The sequence below is a fragment of the Podarcis melisellensis genome, assembly GCF_964234715.1.
Source record: "Podarcis melisellensis genome assembly, chromosome: 6".
Lineage (NCBI taxonomy): Eukaryota > Metazoa > Chordata > Lepidosauria > Squamata > Lacertidae > Podarcis > Podarcis melisellensis.
In genome coordinates this window covers 19197760-19222908 of record NC_138538.1, presented here as the reverse complement: position 1 = coordinate 19222908, position 25149 = coordinate 19197760, and the positions used below count along the sequence as shown (strand labels likewise).

The 25149-nt window shown below is 46.0% G+C and overlaps 1 protein-coding gene across 1 annotated transcript in view; it reads right to left on the bottom strand.

Annotated features, from left to right (window-relative positions):
• Positions 1–22657, bottom strand: part of LOC309372976 (opsin-5-like) — a 67923-nt gene extending 45266 nt beyond the window's left edge. Inside the window, exon 1 of the mRNA XM_081917100.1 lies at positions 22298–22657. The gene's annotated coding sequence lies outside the window, so the exon portion shown is untranslated. The remainder of the gene's footprint in view (positions 1–22297) is intronic.
• Positions 22658–25149: the final 2492 nt, after the last annotated feature.

Below are 25149 nucleotides of genomic sequence, written 5' to 3'. Positions count from 1 at the left end.
CTGATGTGGTGACACTCCAGGGCATTGTGGGAACTTTGGGCAGCTTGTGCACAGTGACGGTTGGTGGGGCCTAAGTGTTTAAGGTGCTGATCCCTGCATGCCTGTTATCTACCCAGTAGCTGAGTACAACTCCAGATCTGTAGTGGTTTCTGCTGCTTGACAGAGAATTTCCATAAAGACCAACTGGACGTTCTGAAAATACCTCTCGTTGACAAGTTATGTAAGAGTTTCTTCCACTCCAGCATGGATCCCCCAAACCAATCATTTATGCCTTGGCCAAACAGCACATGTCCTTCTTTCCTCCGCTTCCCTTTCCTAAAACTTTCATCAAGGGCTGCACAGTCTTTCCGTAATGAACAGCACTTCTCTCCTATTGTAAAAAACCAAAACAGCACTGAGCAGATAGCTCTCCTGTAGGAAGACTGTCGTTGTTCCTGTCCATCTCTTGGAGACACCAGACAAGGTATTGCATGACTGCATGGGATCAGGGCCAGGCCTAAAATAAACAATAATAATCCAGGGAGCTTGTTGCCATTTGGAAAGGCCCTAAAACAGCTTTTAATCCATAATATATCGCTTCAATCATTGTTATGCGTGGCAGCAAGTGAAAAGGGGGGGCGGGGTTGAGAGAGATGGGAAACCTGGCATTCATTCTAATCAATGTCACTTTATTATTCGGCTTAAACATGTGGGGAAGTGGAAAATCTGATGTAAGCATCATTTGTGGAAAACCTGGCAGCAGCAGACCCAAAGAAGGCTGTTCATGTCTCTTTAATGGTTGTGTTGGCAGCGAGGGCTACAGCAATTATTGCTGCTCTCATGAGTAAGACGCAGCTATTAAAAGCACCAATGCACCCTTCCAGACCAAACATTGGCAAGCCTGTTCCATTCAGATGCATGAGGTTTACAAAGACTCCATGTCCTCTGTTGCAGCTTTGGTTATCTTACTCTAAACCATGGGAAACAAATTGTGGGAAATGATGCAGAGACAACACATTTCCACTCATAAAAGCCACGTATTCAGTTCCCCCAGGTCAGTGTGCTGTGGCACCCTGGGGTGCCTTGAATGTTGGTGCCGTGGGAAACACTGGCCTCTGTCCCTCTTTCCTTCCCTCCCTCCTCTGATGCCCTCTTGCGTCTCTGCCTCCCAAAGGCTTGCACAGCTGTTTGTTGCAGCAGCCCTGCCTACAAGCTCCCCAGGTGAAGGATACCTCTGGGGCTGGCCAGGGGGTGCTTCCCAGGCCCCTGTGGGGCAGTGGGAGAAGGCACCTCTCTTTGGGGTGGGGGAGGCAGCTTACGAGACATGGGCTGCCCAGAGGATTCCTAAGGAGAGGGGAGAGGAGAGGAGGCTGAGGGAACAGTTCACAACGGAGGGTGTTCAAAAAAGGGTGAGATGCTGCCAGCTCTGCAGGGAAGGGGGGGCATAACTGGGCTCCTGAGCCCCACAGGGGTGCTGCAGAAATAATGTAGTTGGTCAAGGGAGCCGTGGACTCATGAAGGTTGAAAACCTCTGCATTAGGTACTGAATGTGGCTCACACACGGGTGCAGAAACTGGTAAGAGTTTGACTGACATTCTGGATTATAAAATAAATCATTGTTATTTGAAGTTTACTCATACATCAGGTGTATCTTTTTTTAATTGTGTAATTATTGTTTGCTTATTTGCTAGTTTTCCTTTGCATTTTCAATGTAAAAACAAATAAATCCTAGTTTAATAAAAAAAAGAAAAAGAAATTGGACGGGCAGTTTGGATACGCACAATCCTCTCTTGACCTAAGAAACCCCCACATTCAGCTTCCCAGATTGCAAACCAGAGAAGCTGCAAGCAGGACTCAGCTTTCATCCCCCTTGATAGGCATAAGAAGCGGATGGGTAAGAGAACTGGTGAATAAATAAGGCTGTAGGTGCTGCTGACCCATAATATCCTGCAGCACTGCCATTTTTGGAAGGTAGCACAGGAATTCTTGGTAGCAGCCTGACCACCATATCCCCTGAGCTGCCTGAATTGGGTGCTTTGACTGTCAGTCATACCACAAAGCCAGAGCAACACATCTCTTGGCCCAGCCGATTCTTCTGTTTGTGTTTGTGTGTACCTCTGGACAGCACTTAAAGTGCTAGCAGCTAGGCAAATGATAAAGATGCAGGAGTCGAGGTTTTGCTTCTTCCTTGTGTGAGCAAGCACGCCACCTCCGACATTCCCCACCAGCCCCTTTGCTGGTGACAGCAAAGCAAACAGTTTAATAGCCGCAGCTTGTTGAGCAACAGACTGGCCCATTTTTCTTCTCCGTTGCCCCCATTTGTCTCCCAAAGAAGCGGATGAAATTGTTCCTGGGCAACAGGTAGGAATGTTTCCATTGTACTTAACCCAGACTCCTGCCTCTGTTGTTTTTAAAAATGAAATTTCATTGTGACACAGACAAGCTATTGACTTTGAGACGTGAGCCAACTGCAAATGAGCCGCCTGCTTTCGCAACAAGTTTGCTTCACGAAGCAATTTGACTCTCTTTCCCCTTGCCCGGCGCTCCATTTTGATTGAAACTGGGCCGGTGCTTTTCCTTTTTGCAGTGTCCATTCCCTCCTGCCCCAAATCAGCCAGAATTGCTGAATGAACCTGTATCCTCCCTTTTCCACGCACCCCAGATCAGCCTGAACCCCTTCATCCACCACTTCTCCCTCTTGGGACTCATCTGCTTGTCCCAGTGCTTCCCCCCTGGAAAACCTGATCTTTACCACTGAATCGGAGGAAATGTCATTTAACAACAACCCTACGATTCGGGGTCACTATTGAAGCAACTGTGGGCACAAGGGTGCCTTTGACATCTTCCCCTGGTACCCACAAAGTGTCAGGAGTGTGTGCAGGAGCCAGGCCCTGAGACCAGTAGGACTTTGCAGGACTGGCACCTTCCTAAGTTTGTTCTGAAGAGGCAAGGCGTGGCCGCACAGGTGAGGCTGATTGGTAACTCACAGCACCTGGTGGCAAGAGCCAGGAAAGGATATAAGGTCAGCATTTCCCTTTGGCTCTTTGCCCCAGCAACGCGTTCCCTGCCTTGCTGCATTTGGCTCCTTGACTCCTTGCTTCTTGATCCTAGGACCCATGACTTTATGACTCCTTGCTTCCCTGACTTCGTGACTCCTTGCTTCCTGACCCTCGGACCCTTGGCTTCTTGACTCCCAGCTCTCTGACTCTTGGACTCTTGGCTTCCTGACTCTTGGCTTCTGGACTCCCGTTCCTGCTCCCACCCTGCCATCTTGCCCCCGGTCCTGATGTCCCCAGCCCGGACTTCGACTGCTCGTGAACCAGACCGTGACACAAAGGCTCTGAACTACCACCCCATTCGCTGCCTTCCTGGCCGCAAAGCGGTGAGGGTAATTATTTAAGCATGGATCCTGCCTGGAAAGAATGGAGGAAGAAAGGTAAGTGTTGATAAGCCCACACAGGAACAGAGTGATTTTATTTTTGGTTAAAAAAAATACTGGCACATCCATTTGTACCTCAAGCGATCCTGGAGCACACTTCTTGGATCACATAGTGCCATGGAGGGAAACAACAGCTTCTGTTCTGTTGGCATCAAGGCTGGGGACAGCTTCCAACTAGAACTGTCACAAAGGGAACAATTGCTAGGGCCCTTGCATAGATTTTTGGAGTCTGGCAACTGAATTCAATATGATGTTAAATGCATCTTTGCGTTTGAAGTGCGAGTGATTAAGAATACAGATAGCCTCAATTGGGAGGCAGCCGAGAATTATCAGGATCACAGCATGCATGGACGGAGAATGTAAGCCTTTTGCCAAGTAACCCTGAAGCTCGTGTTTACATCAGAAGGAAATCTTCCATTGACAAGTCCAAAGCAAATACCTGCTTCAAAAGGAGGGTTTTTCCTCAGAACCACAGCTAAGGAGAAAAGAGTTAAAGTTCCCGTCCTTGCCTGATGTGATGCCAATAATTATAAGCCCCCCTCCCTTGGTAATTTTCTGGTGCTATTTGAAAAAACACCTGCATGTTAAATGCAAAGATGTGCAGTCTGGCTGTGTTGTTTATTTAAAGTATTGATAACCCACCTGTCCACTATGGGATAGCCAGCCTCATGTCACCAATGTACTTAATATAATTAATGCATGAAGGGGTTAGTACCATAGAGTAAGCTGGCCTGCCAGGCTTAGCTATGTCCACTTCCCTTACCTTGGGAAGAAATGGGTAATCAAGTCTATTGTTTTTCCCAGTGTGAAGAGGCTTACAAGCCTCTCTTAAGTTCCTGTACCAATAATTTAGGAACTTTCACCACTTTGCAACAAAGCCAAGTTTTACTCCCTATGCAACTTTTCTGACTGACGTATGAAAATGCATATGAACCTGACCTTTCAAGAGTTTATAAGTAAAATTTTAACTTACCAAATGTGTGGTCTTTTCCTATGCTGGGGGAAGATGGAAGTTTTGGAACTTATAAGGGCATATTTTAAAAGATCTAGAAGCCTATATTTCCACACTTTGCTGCATGTTTTGTCATTTTAAATCTCTGTGGGGGTTCTCACCAAAGGGTACTTTCCCCAAACCTGGATCTTGGCACCCAATATTTCTCCTTTCTATATATTTCTCTCCCCCCCCCCCACACCAACATCCACCTGTATTTCCAAGGCAACTTAAGAAGCAGTTTAAATCATACAAAGAACAAACTCCTAAATCAAGCAATCAAGGCATCAGCAGCAGGAGCAGGTAGCAATCAGTGACATTCTTTATGCTTAAAACGCATTAAAAATTTAAACGAAAGCTAAAAAGCCCTAAACTGGGGTGTTCAAGGGCCAGACAGAGTGGGCTGGAAGGCCACATTCAGTAATAGAGCTGAGGTTTCCCACCCCTATGTTAAACAGAACTGCATTGTCCAGTAGGGCCTCTGTGGTGTTGCACCTATATTTGAGAAATGCTTGCATTGTCAGCTCCAGATTTTGGGTGAGGTGTCCTCAGTGAACTCCCTCGCTAAGTGGCTCCACCTCCCTAAGCAGATCCCTCCCTAAGTGGATCCACCTCCTCATCACTGCCTATTCACGTGCTCTCTCTTGCACCAAGTCCAAACCACTGCATAGAAGGAAGTCAAGACAAGTGGAGTTTGCTTCTTGCTTCTCCTTACTCTTGTCACTGCTTGTATAAGTGAACAAGAAGGAAGAAAGATGAAGAAGGCTGGGGGGCCACGCACCTGGGGGGTGGGAGGGTATCAGTAGGTGCCCACTGGTCCAGCACTTGGGGCTAGGTCATGGAGGATGTGCCAGTGTTGGTGCTCTCTCATTTTTCTTATCTTAAATTCAGTTATCCACATTTCTCCCCAAAAAAGTGTGCTGCCACCTGCTTTGCTAGACGTTTGGGATATGTGATTCCTATTATCCCCCCCCCCCCAAGCATTTGGGCACACTTATTATTATTATTATTATTATTATTTATTTGGTGTTTGTTGGTACCTTTAACAAATATGAAAGCTGCAAAATATCCTTATGACTGCCTCTCTTTTTGTCATGTTGTATTTTCTTTTTTTTTTGCTTTTCTAAACACTTTATCTGAGTGTGTGTGTGTGTGCGCGCGCGTGCGTGTTAGTGTTTAAAAGGGCAAACTAATATACCCATTTTCCCAAGCAAACTTTCCTAATATAATGCAGTTTTGTATGCTAGTTTAACCAATATGTTCATTGTTTTGTCCACTTTCTCCTAAAGCTTGCTTTTCTTTAAACATTGTTGGGTTGGAGAACAGTAGTTCAAAATTGGGATAAGTGTGAATTGTGAAGAATGGTTGTGTTTTTGTCTCAGAAAGTGTGAATTTGACAGGTTTGGATTCAAATCCTAACTGCAGCGATTTTCTTCCTTATCCCTATCTGGGGCCATCCCTGAATATTTCACCCACAACATTAGCTCATAGAGTAACAGTATATATATATATATGGTTTCATATAAATGCATATACTGTGTGATCTTGTGCATATATTTTGCAATTCAGAACTGAAAAAGCCAGAGACATTCCCTATGGATGCTACAAACTCGCAGAGATAAAGTTTCAAGGACCTCTGCTGTCTTAAGAGAAGAAAAGCGAGCACTAACCCATTTGACAAAGGTTTCCTTTCCCCAGAATGGTAATTAATCTTTGGAGGTAAGTGGGTTTTAGGAAAGAACATCCTATAAGCTTGTGCTTTAAATAGGCTTTCCATACCCATTCAAATAGACCTGAAACAAATAGTTCAGCAGCCCCACCAGATAGATCATATTTACATTTTCTTGATTAATTTCTGGGCACCTACTTTGATCCTTTATGAATATATCCTTCATTCATTTCTCTCTCTCCCTCAGCTTGCTGCTCTTGCGATATGGTAGCACATGACCTGGTTACGTGATGGAATCAAGTCATTATCATTTATATTTGTCATTTCTCATACCATTGTTCTGCTGGGTTTCACCTTTAATGCACTTGGGGCATGATCCAGATCTGGTCATGTACAGTTAACAGGCAGTGCAGTGTTGCACTTAGAATTGTGTTCCTCAGTCTGGAGACCACCCAATGCTGTTGGACAACAGCTCCCATACTCCTTGCCTGTTGGCCATGTTGACTAGGGCTGATGGAAGTAGGAGTCCAATGGCATCTGAAGGCATGAAGAAGGTTGGGTCAGAGCAGGCATAGGCAAACTCCAGATGTTTGGGACTACAGTTCCCATCATCCCTAGCTAACACGACCAGTGGTCAGGGATGATGGGAATTGTAGTCCAAAACATCTGGAGGGCCGAGGTTTGCCTATGTTTGGGTTAGAGTGTTTGATTAGAACCTAGGAAGCCTTGGTTCAAATCCCCATTCAACTACAGAGTCCACTGACCTTGCGCCAACTGCTCCATTTCAGCCTAGCCAGGAGAAAGCAGCAGGGCATATGGAAAACCACTTGGACTCTTCCTTAGAAAGCATGGGATGAGCAGAAAACCTCCCAGACTTGTGCTTTCTAGACACAAAGCAAGCGGAAGTGTGGATAAGCCCTCAGTGTGCCACTGAAGCAAGAAACAGGCATAGCCATGCCCTATTTGTTCCCCTTAATTCTCCCAACAGGCCAGGAAGCAAAGAAGCCAGGCAGATGCAAAAGGGAAAAAAGCAGACCGCCTTCACCTATAATAGTGGCATAGGTGGTAGCTTTGGAGTTTTCCCAGTAGTGATGTATGGAAGTGAAAGCTGGACCATAAAGAAGGCTGATCGCCGAAGAATTGATGCTTTTGAATTATGGTGTTGGAGGAGACTCTTGAGAGTCCCATGGACTGCAAGAAGATCAAACCTCTCCATTCTGGAGGAAATCAGCCCAGAGTGCTCACTGGAAGGACAGATCCTGAAGCTGAGACTCCAATACTTTGGCCACCTCATGAGAAGAGAAGACTCCCTGGAAAAGACCCTGATGTTGGGAAAGATTGAGGGCACAAGGAGAAGGGGATGGCAGAGGATGAGATGGTTGGACAGTGTTCTGGAAGCTACCAGCATGACTTTGACCAAACTGCGGGAGGCAGTGGAAGACAGGAGTGCCTGGCGTGCTCTGGTTCATGGGGTCACAAAGAGTTGGACACGACTAAACGACTAAACAACAACAGATTTGGGGATGGGCTGCAGCTCAGTGGTAGACATTCCCAGGTGGAATGTCTGCATACAGACATTCCCAGGTTCCAGAGAGAGACTCCCTGTTGGAATCCCTGAAGAGTGAACACCAGTCAGTGTAGACAACGCTGAGCTAGCTGGAGCAATGGTCTGACTCGGTGTAAGTCTGCTTCTTATTTTCCTAGGTGTAGCTTGTCATGCGAGCTACATCTGCTGGAATCCCATCTCATGCACGACTACTAAAAGTCCTTATTTGCATCTAGGCACAAAAGCTCCAGGACAATTGTTATTGTAGCTGGATAATCTATAATATTGGGTCGTTAAATTTGGCTAGTCCATTGAGTTAAATATGACGATAACTTTGCTTGTGAATGTTGTAAAAGAAAACTGTTATGCAGCCTGGTTTTTATTATCTGAAACCTACCACTTTTATGACCTGAAACAAAAGTTTTTACTGCAAACACTTAACTCTATTTTTCAGCCCTCTCTCTCTGACATTTTTGCATCGCCTGACCTCAAAATGAGAATTGCCACAAAACCTTTCCCAGAGGCAAGTGGCAGATCTTTAAAATCTAGTTATATCTAACTTAAGACAGACTTCCTCACTGCAGGAACTTGCTCGCCTCAAGCCAGAGTCAAACATTTGCTTGTTTTTGAAAGCAACTTTCCCCCAGGCCAGGAACGATGGTTTGATTGTAGATGCTTATGTGCAGCTACCTATTTGAATTCAGGATCTATCTTCTATTCGTATTAAGGATGGGAGAGAAATTGGATCCAGTTGGCATTTTAAAGGCAAACCTATCTAATCTGTTAGTTCTTGGTATGAGCTTTCGTGTGCATGCACACTTCATGCACACGAAAGCTCATACCAAGAACTAACTTAGTTGGTCTTTAAGGTGCTACTGGAAGGAATTTTTTGTTTTGTTTTGACTAGGGCAGACCAACACGGCTACCTATCTGTAACTATCTAATCTGCACTTTCTGAAAAATACAGAAACACTCATTCTTCAAAATTTCACTGTTCTGAATTTTGCAATATCGTTCTCAGATTAGATAATGCATGCAAAATTGTGTGTGCATGAAATGCATATTAGTCAAAATAACAAATAAAAATGAATTGCAGTATTAGAAAAAAAATGTGAAATTTTTTAAAATAAATTCACACTTAAATGATGGTGAATTTTCACAAGGATGTTGCATCATGGACCACTGAACTTGATTGAAAAAAATGAGAAACTGAGACAAACTGAAATGGACAGGTTCACCAGTCCCTACATGTGATGATCACATCTGGCTTCTGTATTTGTATAAACTTTCACCTTCAGCAGAACTTTAGCTAGCGGGAACACAAAAAGGGAGGAACAACGAAAATGGTCCTCTGGTCCTCCTTCCTCCTCCCACACGGAGGTCACACTCAAGGAGGCTCTGGAATGCAAGCTCTTTGTTGCTGCCTTATATTAACTAGCTAGAGCCTCCTAACCGGTGCGTGGAGAAAGGCACTTGCGAGCATCATTCTCTTTTGATGTTTCCATAATTGTCAGGATGAAGAAGCTGCTTTGCAGTGTTTAATTTTACAGCTAATGAAAATCCAGTCTCCGTGTGCTCTATATGATGAATGTCTAAGGGAGCTCACCTCTTGCTTCCTCTTGTGTCTGGCTGATTTAAATTGATGCTAAGTTTAAACTTATTAGACCATCACTAGGTCATTAGATATACCGCACGCTGGAAGCACAAGGGCTCAAACCAAAATAACTGTGCAATCCCAAAGTATGATATTGCCAGGTAGGTTTGCTCAATTTGGTTCAAGCCATCAAAATCCCTATCAGAGAGAATAATAGAGTTGGAAGGAACCACAGGGGCCATCTATTCCAGCCCCTGCAATGCAGGAATCTTGCTCTGAGCTATCCCAAATGAGGACATATTTAGCAGCCTGAGGGTTGATCAATATTGCACATTCAGCAGGTCCTAAATTTACTCTATGGTATCCCCAGTTAAATGAAGTCTCTGGATTAAAAAGAAGTCAGGGCTACTGCACCTTTAATTTCAGCAGGTGTAGGCTTCATATGACCATAGGTTTAAAGCACATGGCACCTGTGAAAAAGAACCCTGGGAACTATAGTTTACCCCTCACAGAGCTGCGGTTCCCAGCACCTTTAGCAAACTAAAGTTTCCATGAGAATCATATTGAGTCAGACAATAGGTTCAGCTAGCTCAGTCCTGGCAGCACTGACTTTACCTAGTTTTCAGGGAAATTGCAATTTTTGACTGACAAATCAGAAATTCTGGACATATGGCAGCCCTGCTATAGATGCTTAGGAGTGAACCTGGGATCTTCTGCATGCAAGGCAGATGATCTACAACTCTTCCCCCAGGATCCTCTGAGGGAAGCCATGTGCTTAAAATGCATAGTGCAAGGGCAGCTGTAGCCTGCCCTGCAACCCGCACCTGCTGAAACCCTCTATTCTACATCCCTGTTAAAGATGCCCTGGCCTCTTTTGCATCTCAGGTAGCAGAACAGAGAAAGAACTCAACATGAGATCATAAGGAGTTTCTGCTGGTTGAGTGGCTAATCCTGGCTTAGATGAACCCATCGTCTAACTCCAAGCAAGGCAATGGTGCAGTTTAGTCACCTTAGACTCTGGACATCAGAGTCTCTTTACATTGCAATGCAGGGGATGTGACTGAACTACAACTCCCATCATCCCTGGCCACTGACCATGCTTGCTGGGGCAGATGGGAGTTGCCAATCAGCAACATCTGAAGGGCCAAAGGTTCTCGTCCCCCTCTGGTAATGTGCATTACTACAAAAAGGGTGCTCAGCAAAGCAACTTGCGTTGGGGGGGGCTTTCTAGCCCATTCTGAGTTGTGCCCCAAACATCTGCTCCAAAGCCCTGCCCTGCCAGCCCCACTGCAGCTTCACCTGTCCATTTCATGCCCAGTGACCTAGAGACTAAGTCAGAGAAATCAAACTTCCTACAACAATTGAGAACTGTTCGAAGGAGAGGAAATTGAGGTTTCCAATAACTCAACAAAAGACTTAGCACAACAAATCCATTAGATCGGGGATGGGGAACTGCAGCAGTTCCTCAGTATCTGGCCCTCAAAACCCTCCCAGGCCCAACCTAGGCCTCTGGGCCTTGTTGCACACTCCAACTGTTTTTGCCTAGTTTTAATGTACCCCTCACATTAATGCGTCTTGCTCGCCTGGATGAAGGATAGAGAAACATGTGTGCAAAAAACCAGACCCTACTGTGCAATGAAGGCATTTGCATTCCTTTCTCCACCCACTTTGCCCTCTGGCCCCTCCCATCTCTGGCATGTGGCCCTCAGAAGGTTGACCAGAGTGGAAGGTTCCCCTTGGGCTGAACATTCCATCCCCTTGGAATGTTCCTGCAAGCTCTCTCAACAGAGCAAGCCCCCTATAGTCGTGGTGGGTCAATACGTGTATTACCCCAAGATCCACCAACTGGAACCAACCACAGAAGGCATCCACTTAGAAGCAAAGAACTCAGAGCCCGGGAGTTTGCTTTGGTGCTAGGTCTAAGCAAAGCTCACAGACCTTTCTACACAAAAGAAACACACTCTTGGGTAATACCTCCCCTCTCCTCCCCTTGCTTTCTTCCTTTAATTGTTTTTATTAAAGATTTTATTGGTTTACAAAAGTACATATATTGTCTATTTTCAGATCATAAAGTCCTTTCTACATATCAGTTATAGTCGATGTGATACTTTAATGTTGCATACAGTATAAGTTTGAGGGAGAAGAGGGGAGGGGAGGTATCCAGGATATACAAAATACTACTCCAGAAACCCACAACCTCCCTCTTCTCAGTCAAAAGTAACGATGGGAGCTATGAAATAAACCCTACCCAATGGACTAAACTGTGGTCTAAACCAGAGGTATCATTTGAGTAGGGGAAGGAAGTTATTTGGGAGCCAGGAATCTTTGAAGACTAACTTCAGATCACCCAGAGATGAGTAGATTCTGATTTACCTTCTTCCCAGCTCTGTTCTATGGGCTGCATTTTTCTTTTGCTTTCACTAGAGCAACCCTCTGTAGGTGAAGGACCTCAGGTGCAACAGATGTGGAGAGGTGTGTTTTATGCCTCTTGGCAACAAAAGACAAGACTCTGGTCCATCACATTGCTCTCTTATGTTTGTTTCCTGCTTCTCCTCCAGGCAGTTTGACTCAGATTCCCAGGCAGCCTTCCATGGAGGCATTGACCAGGCAGCAATCTGCTTAGCTTCATCAGGTTACAGCATCATATGTCTTCAGCTCATGCCGTGCCGCAGGCTCACAATGGAAAGGTGTTCTAAGGACTCGGCCATATTTGCTGCAGACCTCAGTGCAATAAATAAACGAAACCTGCAGCCTCATTAACCTAATTGGACCTAACCTTTATTTAGTTCTACTCTGGTAATTTCTGAGTTATTTGGTTATTGGGAGCTGTGTTTTATTCTTCCTTGAAACCACAGCACAGAACAGGAGGCAAGTTGTATGTCTGCGCACTAATTCAGAAAACATTTTCTATTTAACAAAGGAGGAAAGGGGAAAGCAGGGAACTCCCGAGGCAGAAAAATCCAGAATGCCACCTTACCATTCATTCATTCATTCATTCATACGACGCACACAGGCTGAGGGACAATTATTCCTGTGCAAAGGCACATTGAGGAGAAGGGAAACTGCAAGAGCTTTTAAAACTGTCCCTTGCACCGAGTGTTAAAAGGCATTTGATCTGTGGCGATAAACTGCTCTGTGCTGAGAAAAAAAGTCATCTTCCAATGTCTGCAGAACAAGCGGGGGCTTAAAGGAAGAGCACAACAGCCCATTTTAAAAGTTGCCTTCCTGGCGCTGTGGTTTCACTCTTGCTCAGCTCCCAGTCATTTGAGCAGGGCTTACAGAAGACAACATCTTATAGCCTTGTGCCCCATGGGTCAGATCCATCTGTTCTCAAGTATTCTGCTGCCATCAAGTATGTCTTTCAAAATCTGCTGCTGGACCACCTCTCTGCCTGCCCATCCACTTAGAGCATGAAGAGATGTTTCTTAAAAAGGTAAAGGGACCCCTGACCATTAGGTCCAGTCGTGACTGACTCTGGGGTTGGGGCGCTCATCTCGCTTTATTGGCCCAGGGAGCCGGCGTACAGCTTCTGGGTCATGTGGCCAGCATGACTAAGCCACTTCTGGTGAACCAGAGCAGTGCACGGAAACACCATTTACCTTCCCGCCAGAGTGGTACCTATTTATCTACTTGCACTTTGACGTGCTTTCGAACTGCTAGGTTGGCAGGAGCAGGGACTGAGCAACGGGAACTCACCCCGTTGGGGGGATTCGAACTGCCGACCTTCTGATCAGCCAGCCCTAGGCTCTGTGGTTTATCCACATAAATTATTGTGAAATCTTGGGATTTTCTTCTAGGTAAATCTCTCTCCCCGCCCCCTCTTCTGTCCAAGTTGCCATTTAAACCTTTGAATCAAAGCAACAAGTGTTGAAGGGGTTGGGGGCAGGGAGGGAGTAGTATATCTGTAAAACCAGGCAGGCCAAAAAAGAAATCCAGGAGATGAAGTTTTATTTCTGATAGATTACGTCAGATGTGTCCGTTTTTATGGTTATGCCGAAGCCATTTGTAAGGCGTTCATCTATCACTTCGGCTATTATAATGAAAGGCATGTCTGGATCAGAGTGATAGATGTGCTGCTATCATTAACAGTAAGGTACGCTTACTGCAAGTGGTTGTGCAGAAACAAGGAGATTTGTCAATTTTTGCCATTGAAGGGAGACCATAAACCAGGTCCTTTAAATTCACCTTGCACCGGACACAGGTATATCTAAGGAAGTTACAGTAATATTGCTGGAGAAACGGTTAAAATAAAATAAAAAAGCATTCACGTATTTAATGTGCCAATTCTGCTGTGTGCTTTGTGGTGGTTTTTTTTAAATATATTATTTTATTTTAATATAGCAGATGCCACAGGGTTTTGCTTTTGAGGGTGGGGGGGCTGTTGTTGTTTGTTGTTGTTTTAAAGAGCTCATCCCACCTTCAGATTCAACTCCTGCAGAAATCTGCCCTGAGAAATAAAATGGGGCACAGCCCTTTGGAGAAACCTGACCTTGATGTTAGCATGAAGTAATGGGAACAGAGGATATGGTCATGAGGTCTTAGGTCAATGTGCCTCCTGACGCCATTGAAGCAGATAGATCCAAATGCCATGGGTTTATTTTCTTCCATAAATAGCACGGCACGGTTCTGCTGCTGCTGCTGCGATGTGATACAGCATTGCCTGTGTACCAAGCGCAGAGCTTCTGAGGGAGGTTCTTGGTGGATCCCACAGTCTCGCGCAATAGTCACAATTGTCTTCCAAGCCAGGGTGTCTGAAGCATCAGACGGGGGGGGGGGCTGTGGAAACCAGGGTTCAAATCCCCACTCGGGTGAGCTCTTAGGCCAGACACTATCTGTATGCTTAACCTACCTTACAGGATCGTGCTGAAGATATCATGGGAATGGAAAAGGACCATGCACAGTGCCCTGAGCTCCTTGGAGGAAAAGGTGGGGTGAAAAGGTATGACATAAATAAAATTCATCCCAGAGCTATGGTGACATTTCCCTTCATTCGCCTCTTTGAAAGGAGTCTGTGATAATATGTGCAACTACAGGCATAGGCAAACTCGGCCCTCCAGATGTTTTGGGACTACAGCTCCCATCATCTCTGATCATTGGTCCTCTTAGCTAGGGATGATAGGAGTTGTAGTCCCAAAACATCAGAAGGGCTGAGTTCTAGCACATAGAACCAACTGGATTTACAAGATCACAATGAGGCCACAGGCAGGCAACCCTTAATATGAGTGCAATTATTTTCCTAAGTACTTCATGCAAATTATGTCCCCCCTAGTGGTGTAGCAATAAAATTACTAGCACATTTGCAAAGTTAAGCAGGACTTAGTACGGTTTAAAATTGAATGGGAGGCTGTGTGTTGAGATTTCTGCATTGCAAGGGGGTGGGGGTGGGCTAGGTGATTCCTCAGGGTCCCTTCCAATTCTATGTAGGGAATTTTTTGCAATAGCTTTGTGAGCCTGGCCAAGTCCCCTTACGGCAATTTGGGGGAGGGGAAGAGTTAAAAGGTAACTGTCTAAAGCCACCTTCTGAAATAAACATATAATGTGCATACAAGGGCATGACTTGCCACTCAGAGCAAGGGGAGAATGGGGGGGGGGCAAACTTGGCATAACTACAGCCCTCCATTTTGAAGTGAATTGAGTAATACATGTAGCCTGCCCAGACACAGAGGGCTGTATCCAGTGTTCGCCCTACTCAGAGTAGACCCACTGAAGTTAATGGACATGACTCACTTAGGTCCTTTCGTTTCAACAGTTCTGCTCTGAGTAGCACTGACATTTGGAGGAAGCCCATGATTTGGCCATACCTGCTCTTGAGTTTGTTCTAGATGCTTCCTTGTTTTTTTAAAGAATGCTTTAAGCAGTTCTAAGTATTTTTTTTTGTTTGCATTTTTTAATTTGGGGTGTGTGTGTGTTTGTTTTATCACAGAAGTGTTTGCCACCCTAGGTTCCTTTCTCATTTGTTTCCGGACTGCTTTGCTTCAAAAGATAGCCAGTTCAAATTGAACTTGACTCACATTCAAATCTCCAGTCATGGACTTGGGAGAGTACACACTTGCTCAGCCTAGCCTACCTCACAGGGTTGTTGTGAGGACAAAATAATAATAAATAATAATAAATTTTATTTATATCCCGCCCTCCCCAGCCAAAGCCGGGCTCAGGGCGGCTAACAAAAATAAAACAGTACAAAAGTACAGTACAAACAACACTCTAAAATCATTCATTATAAAATTGATTCAAATCAAGCCACTGGCAACCATTGTGCCAGAGCTCCACGAAGATTGCCGAGGGAGGGAGTCAGGCTGTGCCCTGGCCAAAGGCCTGGTGGAACAGCTCTGTCTTGCAGGCCCTGCGGAAAGATGTCAAGTCCCACAGGGCCCTAGTCTCTAGTGACAGAGCGTTCCACCAGATCGGAGCCACAGCCGAAAAAGCCCTGGCTCTAGTTGAGGCCAGCCTAACTTCTCTGTGGCCTGGGACCTTCAAGTTGTTTTTATTTGATTTTTAAATGATGGTTGCATGTAAATTAGAGGGGCTGGCCTCAGCTCTTTGGAGGAAGGGTGGATACAAATGCCATGCGCAAGCTATCTCTCCATGCTCTGGTAGCTGCTACACCATGGGGCCTGCTCACCAATTTGAGGAGGAAATCAGTCTCTGGGCCGTCTTCGTACCGCTCTCATCGGTTCTAAGCTTTTAATGGCATTTTCTTGCCCACCACTGCAATAAGACCTTCTGTGCAGTGTGCCAGCTCATTACAGAGACAGTATGCAGTACTGCTCCTCATGCCAATGCTTCAGTATCAGGGGTGCCTTTTGGAAATATAAAATGCATACTGTACATTTGGAAGCTTGCAAGCACACACACACATACACCTTTAATGCCCTATGCCTCCAAGGGTAAACTCATTTTGACCTTTCTTCCCTAGCGTGAAACTGTTCCCATTTTAAGCAAAAAATAAAACTGTTTATCCATGGACTCTGTAGATGTACAAATCTGCTGCTGGATTTGATTTAAGCTCCATTGCTCAAGCCGGTTGCAGAAAAAGATACAGATACACATCTTACCCACTTTTAAAAAAAGTTTAAATGTGACTTTAAAAAAAAACTTGAAGTTTTTCAAGAAGCTGCAACTGCAACTCCTATGCTGGAGAGGCTATGTCTTCTGGGTTTCTATTTGACTCTCCAAATCTGCGTCTTGGAATTCAACACAGACAAGGTGCAGAGCACCATGGACTTTGAGATGCCATTCTGTGAAATTGCCGGATTCTGCCTTTTCAGCCAAGCTGTCTCTGAACTTAAATTTGCACAATTTTTTTACCCCAAGTTTGGATTTCAACCAGCAAGATGTGAGATCTGAAGAATGCCGTTCAGCTTTGAAACATGGCAGATTTTCATCTTAGCTTCTGCTGCTTTGAATGTCTAGTATTTCTGAAGGGGGTGGGGGGAAAGGGTGTCACTGATAAATATGAAGTTCTATATTTAATGGAGAGTGATAGAATGCCCTTAGGCAGGGGAAAGAGGCCATAGTTCAGTGGGAGAGCACGGCTCTCGCATGCAAAACAGCCTACATCCATTTCCCAGCTTCTTTAGCAAGGCTAGAAAAGACCCTTGCGTGAGACCTGTATAGAAAGTCACTGCCAGCCCAAATGGACCAGAGGTCTGATTCAGTAAGAGGCAGGTTCATGTGCTCATAAGAAGAGGGAATCTGCACTATGTGTCGACATAACGACAAGCAATTTCTACGTCAGTCACTTCTTCTCAAGTGAATCCACCTGCTCAGCTAATGACAGCTATTCTCTAGAGTGCTTTCTCCCATCAATAAAGTCCGTCTACAATAGACCCACAGCACTAAACAACCTGAACACAAACGTAATGGCTATACGTGCATATTCCACCCACAAAAGAAGAATGCTTCGCTCACAAAAATATAAGCTGTATGGTAGATCTTGCTGTAAAGAGGTCACCCGAGTTCTAGGAAGGAAGAATAGTGTGGGAAGAAAATGCTAGGTCTGGAAGCTTTCGTCAGCTGATTCCAATCAGCATCACATTTTTAATATATTTTTCCTCCTGCCAACATCTTGGGGAGGCTTACATTTTACTCTCACAGCAATCCGGTGAAGCTGAGGCTATCTGACCAGTCCAAGGTCACACAGTGAGCTTCATAGCTGGCCAAGAATTTGAACCCAGCTCTCCTCAGTCAAAACCCAGCACTCTATAACCACCGTCCTATGCTACATTCACCAGATTAATTGGGGGGAACAAATTTCATTCAGTGAGGCAAAATGCTACTCGGATTAAAGATTCACAAGTTCTGGGGTTGGGGTGGGGGCGACTGTTGGTAATGGGAAAATGAAAAGGGAATGAAAAAGGTAATATTTAGAAGTTTCCCTTCTAGCAAAGAGTGGTAACTTCTTCTCATTAAAATTGCAGGTATCTCAGACAATTTGAACTATATTGAGCTATACTGAAGGTTCAGGGCAGGGATGGGGAATTTAACTTCCCATCATCGCTGGCCATTAGGCATGCTGGCTGAGGCTGATGGGAACTCGGAGTCCAACAACAGGGCCCCAAGCCCTGATTTAAGGATATGCAAACTGAATGAAATGTAAGCCAGTTCATGAATTGATTGATCATTTGAAAGACAGAAGAATAAGCGATCCTTTTATCAGTTTCCATCCCTAGAAAACACAGGCACAGCCCAAATCTGAGCGGTCATAACAGCAGCACAAACAAACTGACAGAAAGGTCCAATGATTCTGAACTTTGGGTCTACGTCTGACTTGGATGTAGCAGATAATGAACAAGGAATGGGCCTGTTTTGAAAGAAGCACTTGATTTATGTCTCCCTCAAAACTTATCACTGATCATTACCTCCCTCCCCCATGTAGTCAGATGTCCTAGAGTAAGACCTGCATTGGACAAGGGTGCGGATTGAATGATCTCAAGGATCTTTTCCAGTTCTATGATTCCACGATCACTATTCCTACTGTAACTCCCACTGGAGTAACTTGCTCATTCTCATTCTCTCTCTCAGAATACAACATATTTCCCCTTTGAACACTGATTATGTATTGGGGCATAGTAGCAAACTCTTAAGCCCACAGTGCAAAACCTGAAGATTTTGCTGACATATCCCTGCAGAACCCTATGTAGATTTTCCATCCCGCCATGACGTTTTCAATATATATTCCTCCAAATCATTGCGTCAGAACTGGCCCTGAGTATGCCTCTTCTGTGTCTCTGTCGCATGAGGAAATAAAAGAACGGAGCGGGGTGGAGGGCAAGAGTTTCTCTGACACACAGCCTTTGCTCTTGCAAAGAAAAAAGGAAGTGTCTGTCTGAGGAACGTACGTGTGCACACAAAGGCATATCTGTGTACCCCGAAATCGCACACACATGCCACCCACTCAGTCTTTGCTCTGAGATTTCTCCCACTTATAGCTCCTTCTCTGAGGGGGTGTATCGAACATAATAGCAATGTTATGAAGGGTCTTTCTGATACACAGTCACAGCAGGGAGGATTTGCAACTCAAAAGTGGAGAACATCCTTTGCATGCAGAAGGTCAGTCCTCAGCATCGCCAGGTAAGCCCGGGAAACTCTGGAGGCTCCCTGTCTGTCACTGTAGACAATATTGCGCTTGATGGACTAACAGCCTGGCTTAGTATACCAGACGGCTTCCTATGTACCTTCCCAGGGGAGACCATTTTTCCATCTCCATTTCTTGCCTTTGGGCTAAGATTTCCTAGTCTTATGCATTCCCCCCCAACCCCTTCTCCCACACAGTTCCTGTGGCAGGGGGGAGGTTGTTCTTGTACAGAAACACAACCCTCTCAATGTGTTTCCCTCTCGATTCCTAGGCAGAAGGGTTTAGGAGAAGACTTGTGGGTCACAGACTCTTATATGGGTTTCAGAGACACACCGGTCACAGCCAAACTGTACAGTTAAAGTACACCCCCTACCAAAGAATCCTGGGAAACGTAGTTTTTTAAGCTAGCATCTCCAGCACTCTTGGCAAACAACAGATCCCAGGATGCTTGGGGTGGGGAGAGATGTGCTTTGAATGTATGGTGTGGTTGTGACCAGTCACAAGAGCTGTTGTCTGGCTCTCCCATGCATACACAGGAAGTGTATTCTTGAGGTCCAGTTTGGTGCGATGGAGAGAGCAGGGATGAAACCTGTGGCCACACAGATGTTGCTGTTCTGCAACTCTCAGCACCCCTGATTATCCCTGGCTGGGGTTGATAAGGGTTTGAGTCCAACAACATCCGAAGGACCACAGGTTAGCCACTCCTGGGTTAGAGTATTGGACTAGGACAACAGAGACTCGGGTTCAATTCCCCATGCAGCCATGAAGCTCATTGGGTGTTCCTGGACCAGTCAGTATTTCTCAGCTTAACCTACCTCACAAGGTTGTTGTGGGGATAAAACAGAGGTGAGAGAATCAGGTGCGCCACCTTGAACTTCTTATAGGAAAGATTGGGAGGAATGCTTTATAGAGAAAAGATCTCTCTCACCACACACTCCGGCCTTGGAGATGTCTTTCTACCTTTGTAAAAGGCTGTTAGAACATACTCTGTTGTTGGACTGAGGGTGATACTAAGCTCCCAATTCTGGCTGGGTCTCGCACACATGCAGCTCATGTTGATGCATAGCTTCTGATCTGGGGAGCTGAGATGGTACAAAGAAATGTATACACACCTCCCGTTGGAGGAAATCTAACCTTTACGCTTGGCACTAAGGACAACATTATTTGCTCTGGTGTGTTTGTGTATGGGCATATATTTGAGAGAGGGAGGAGCTCTTACACACACACACACACACACACACACACACACACACACACACTACTTCTCCTCCTAGCCTGCTTATTTTGGAAGGAATACTGTATCATGCAAATCCTTTTCTAAAGAAATATCTTGCAGGCTTTGGAAGAAAGCCTGTACACACAGCCATGATCTCTGAGCAGGAATCACACAACACCTACTGTTTGGTATTCCCTCTCCTCCAGCTCACAAATGCATATGAGAATTTCAGATCGAGTGTTTGCACATTACAGGAGTGCACCTGTGCACACAAAGAGTTTAGCTGCACACTTGTAGAGTTATTCACCTATAACATTCAATGAATCTGCAATCTGGGTGTTTTTTGGGGGGGAAGAGGAGGGCCATAGCTCAGCCAGGGAGCTCCTGCTTTGCATGCAGAAGGTTCCTGGTAAATCCCTGGGGCATTTCCAGGCAGGGCTGGGAGAGACTGAGACCCTGGGGAGCGGCTGCCAGTGTTGCAGACAACCCTGAGCTTGAAAGACCAACATCAGGCACAGAAGCTGGCCGCTTCCTTTGTTCCTCTGTGCACCTGAGCTGTACAAATCAACAAGTGTGCACTTTCAAACAAACCCGTGTACCTGCAGCTTGTACCTGTGTTCAGTGCAACATGTGAACATGTCTACAGTCCAAGACATGTTCCTTCACAGGACAGAAAACTTATATGCATACTCCTCCAGCACAGTTTAGCTTTCAGCTTCTGCTTTTAAAATAGTGAGGTGAAATGCATATTCCTTGGATGGAGGGCAGTACTTATTTTTATGTATCTATTTATTGTATTACATTTACAGCCTGTGCTTTCTCCAAAGAGCACACGTGGCTTTTCCCTCTACTCCTTGTGAGGGGGGTTAGGCTGAGAGTTACTGATTGGCCCAAAGTCACCCAGTGAGGTTCATTCACGGCTGTGCAGGGATTTGAACCTGGGGTTCCTGAGCCATAGTCCCAGCACTCTAACCATTACACCACACTGGCTTTTGATATCACATCCCTTGGCTGGTGATGCTGCATAGCACACAGCCACTACCATCCAGAGTATTATCCTACCTGATTCTGTGATGTGTCTGGAAAGATCCCCAACTCACACAAATCTTCTAACTGGGGGAGCAGAGGAATCTCTAGCACAGCAACTGCTCTGCAAATTCTCTCTCTTTCTTTCTTTCTTTCTTTCTTTCTTTCTTTCTTTCTTTCTTTCTTTCTTTCTTTCTTTCTCTCTCTCTCTCTCTCTCTCTCTCTCACACACACACACACACACACACACAATTGTAATGTAATGATCTTCACAGAATCACAGAGTTGGAAGGGACCAGGAGGGTCATCAAGTCCAGCCCCCTGAAATGTAGAAATATTTTCCCCAATGTGGGGCTCAACTTCGCAACCCTGAGATTATGTGTCTCATGCTTTACCAACTGAGCCATCCTCAGTTGTTGTGAAGTTGCCACACACACAAAGACACAATCCCTGATTAAACTGAGTCATTCATTCATCTAGCTCAGTATTGCACTACTCTGACTGGCAGTTGCTCTCCAGAGTTTCAGGCAGGGGACATTCGCAGCCCTACCTAGAGATGCCAGGGACAGAACCTGGAACCTTCTGCATGCATGGCAGGTGCACTGCCACTGAGCTATGGCTCTTCCATAGCTGTGGATATAGCCCTTAGTCTTGAGGACTAGTTACCATACCTACTCTGGAGGTAGTGGTGGATTTAAAAAGAAAAAAGTATTGGGGGTAGTTACAAACACACAATCTCTGCTTTGCCAGGGTGTTTCTATCCCACTTGCCCCCTATCCCAGTACACAGTCTCTCTCTCCCCCCCCCATCTAATATCCAAACGGTGCGGTGGAACATTACCCGAGGTAATAGCACACAGAACCTTGCCCCTTCATACCCAGCATTTATTAATCCGGATGAGAAGCTACTACTCATCCTGCCTCTGTATGGCGGGCCATCCCTGCGGATCGGAAATCCCTCTTTTCCACCCTCAACATGCATTGAAGCGGGTTGCAAAGAAGACGACGACACCCCCCCCCCCATGACTCCATCAGAGCGAATAACCCAGGAAGTAACTCGGGGCAAGTGATTTGCAATACGACAGCGCTGCCGAGTCTCTCTCCCCGCCGCCCCCTGGCGCTTTCGTGTGGACTGGAGGTCAAGGCACCCCTCTACCCGCGCGTGTCAGGAGCCCGTGGGCGTCGGCACGACTTTGCCTCGACTTCCCTTTCCTCACCCTCCCAAGCTCAGGCAGGACCGGGCGAGCCCGTTTCCCCTTACCTTCTCCGCGCGGAGAGGCGTGCAGCGTGTCGGCAGGGGGACTCCCGGGCGCTTCCTCTTTCAGCTGGGCTCCGTCCTGTGCACCGGCAAACTTTGGAGAGCTGCCGCGGCGCCCATGGCAGCGCCCTCCTGCCGCCGCCCTCCCTTACCTCGCGGCTGGGCAAGGAGAGCGCGGAGAGGAGCGCTCAGGGGCTGTTCAGCACCAACAGGGGGCGGACAGCGCTCCTCGACAGCGCGCTCGCACCTTGCTGGCTAGCAGGGCAAGGTTAGCTGGCTGGCTGGCTGGCTGGCTGCTGCTGCTGCCGCCACCACTGCGGCGCCGGACTGTGTGTCTGATGTAGGAGCGGAGTCGCACGCAGCCCTTCCTCTGCCTGCCACCCACGGAGAGCCGCGGGTGAGTGCCGGGACCACGAGGGGGAGGGACGAGGCGCAGAGGGTGGGGGAGAGAGGGGGGAGAAGGAGGGCCGGCCCGCCACGGGGGTGGGGGCAGGCGGGGTGGGATGGGATGGGGAGAAGAGAGGGGGACAGCTGGGACGTGCAGCGCTTGGGAAACATCTCCATTACAAGGCACCGAGAACTTCAATGCCATCACTTGTGGGTTTAATGAGAGAAAGGATTCTTCTTGAAAAATTGCACTCCTCATGTGTTGATTGGCTTCCTAATACCAGGAGATCTGGGCTATCGACACTGTTTCTTGCTTCCTCAGTAGTTCCCTGCCCGGCTACTGTGTGTTCATACAATCATCTCAACAAATACCACCAATCTGTGAAAGGTTATAAAGCTGTGCCAAGCCAACAGATGTACAGCTAAGATTTCTGACTGTCATTTTTGCAGCTCCTTGCCATTTGCCCCCACCTTATGATTGCCTCCTTTATGTAACTGAAGAAGTGGCTTTGAGTCCATGGGAGTTTCTGCCACAATAAATGGGTTGGTCTTAAAAGGTGCCAAGGCACTCTGTCGTTCTCTTTGCTGCAAGAGGCCAAAACTCTGTGGCTGTCGGAACTTTGAGTTACTCGAATGAAGATGGATGCGGATTGAATCATTAATTGGCTAAAGAGTTGCACAATTAATCCACCGTAATTGTGTGACTTTTTAGCAGAGGTTTGGGTTTTTTCCATAAATTAACCTGCACTGTATCTGTCCTGCTGCCTACTGTCTGTGATGCAGCGTTGACTGTGTACCAAGCGCAGAGCTTCAGGGAAGGTTTTTGATGGGTCCCAGACTCCTGCAAGTGAAGGCACAATAGTCAAAATTGTCTTCTAAGCCTAGATGGCACAGTGGTTAAAGTGACAAACTGAGGCTGTGGAGACCAGGGTTTAAATCCCCACTCAGTCACTGGGTGATCATAGGCCAGTCACTATCTTTCAGCTTAACCTACCCCGCAGGGTTGATGTGAGGATAAAATAGGGAGGGAGAAGATAACACACACTTCTGAGTTCCTAGAAGGAAAGGGTGGGATGACCATGTAATCAACAAATAAAATTTAACCCAGAGCAACAGTTTAGCAAAGGTCTATTTCCCTTCAAATCTCCTGTTTGAAAGGAGTCTGTGAGCATGTGGGCAGATGGCATGCAACTGGATTGACAAGATCACAATGGGGCACAGGCAGACAGTGTTTAGTGGGTGCAGTGATTCTCCTAAAAGCAGGAAATACTTCACACAAATTATGTAGGGTTTTTGTTTTTTTTTTTTTGCAACAGCTTTGCAAGGCTGGCCAATTCCCTGTAGTGCAGATTTTGAGGAGGAAAAAGGTTAAAAGCAAATATTTTTTAAACCACCGAGATGAACATTGAAGGCACATACAGTGGTGCTATCAAGGCATGACTTAGGGATCCCACACAGCAGAACAAGCTTTTGATCAATTAACTAATCAACTGACATTCATTGAATGTTATAGGTGAATAACTTTATCCATTGTAATGCAAGCAACTCATAGTTATGGAGAAAGAACACAATTTCGTTATTTATTTTTAGACGTGAGGCATTGTCAATCTCCCCAGGCAATATTGGAAGCACTTTTTGTGAGTACTTGTATTAAAAATGATTTTTGGGTAAGGATAGCAGAGCCAGTGGTCCTCCAGATATTCCTAGATGACAGCTCCCATCATCCCTGATCATTGGTGATACTTGAGAGTCCATCAACATTTGCAGCCTCCTGGATTTTGGGGACCCTGAACAGGGGCACCTTTTAAATCCATCCGGTGATGGCTGGTGTCCTTTGGGACGTGAAGAGTGGAAGGCAGGGAGAGGCACAGTGGGTGACAGGCACAGCCAACTAACTTGGGTTCCCCTCCTGTCTTTCCTGCTAAGTTCTAAAAGGGGTGACACAGAGACTAAGAAGAAGTATTAAGTAAGTGGCAGGGAGGTGGGGGGAGGTGGCTAAGAGCAGGCTGAGGTTGGTGGGGCAATCCCCCCCATAGCTCAAATGGACCCGCCTCAACTGTACAAGTCTACCTCTGAATTACTAAACATCAGGGATGCTAACAGAAAATTAATTAGGTGCCCAGTACAGTTGCATAAGTCAGGCAACATATTAACAATGTGTTTATTGGTCAGAGGCAACCAGTTATAAGGAACATTAAGGCTAAAATATAAGCAATCATTATTTTTTTCCCCAGTTTTACTATTGAGATTTGTTGCCAGATCCCCCCCCCCCCCAGAGATGTTTCTGTAGAGCCTAGTCTACTTTATGCCATGAAGCATACACAGAGTACCATTTCCTTACCAATGAATAACCACAGCTACGAGCTCCCACAGATCTGGGCTTAGGGATAGCGGTGGGGAGGGGTTTTTTTTACAAAGCAAGCTTTTCAAGCAGCTCCAAGATTGCTCATTTAAGATATAATAAAGCT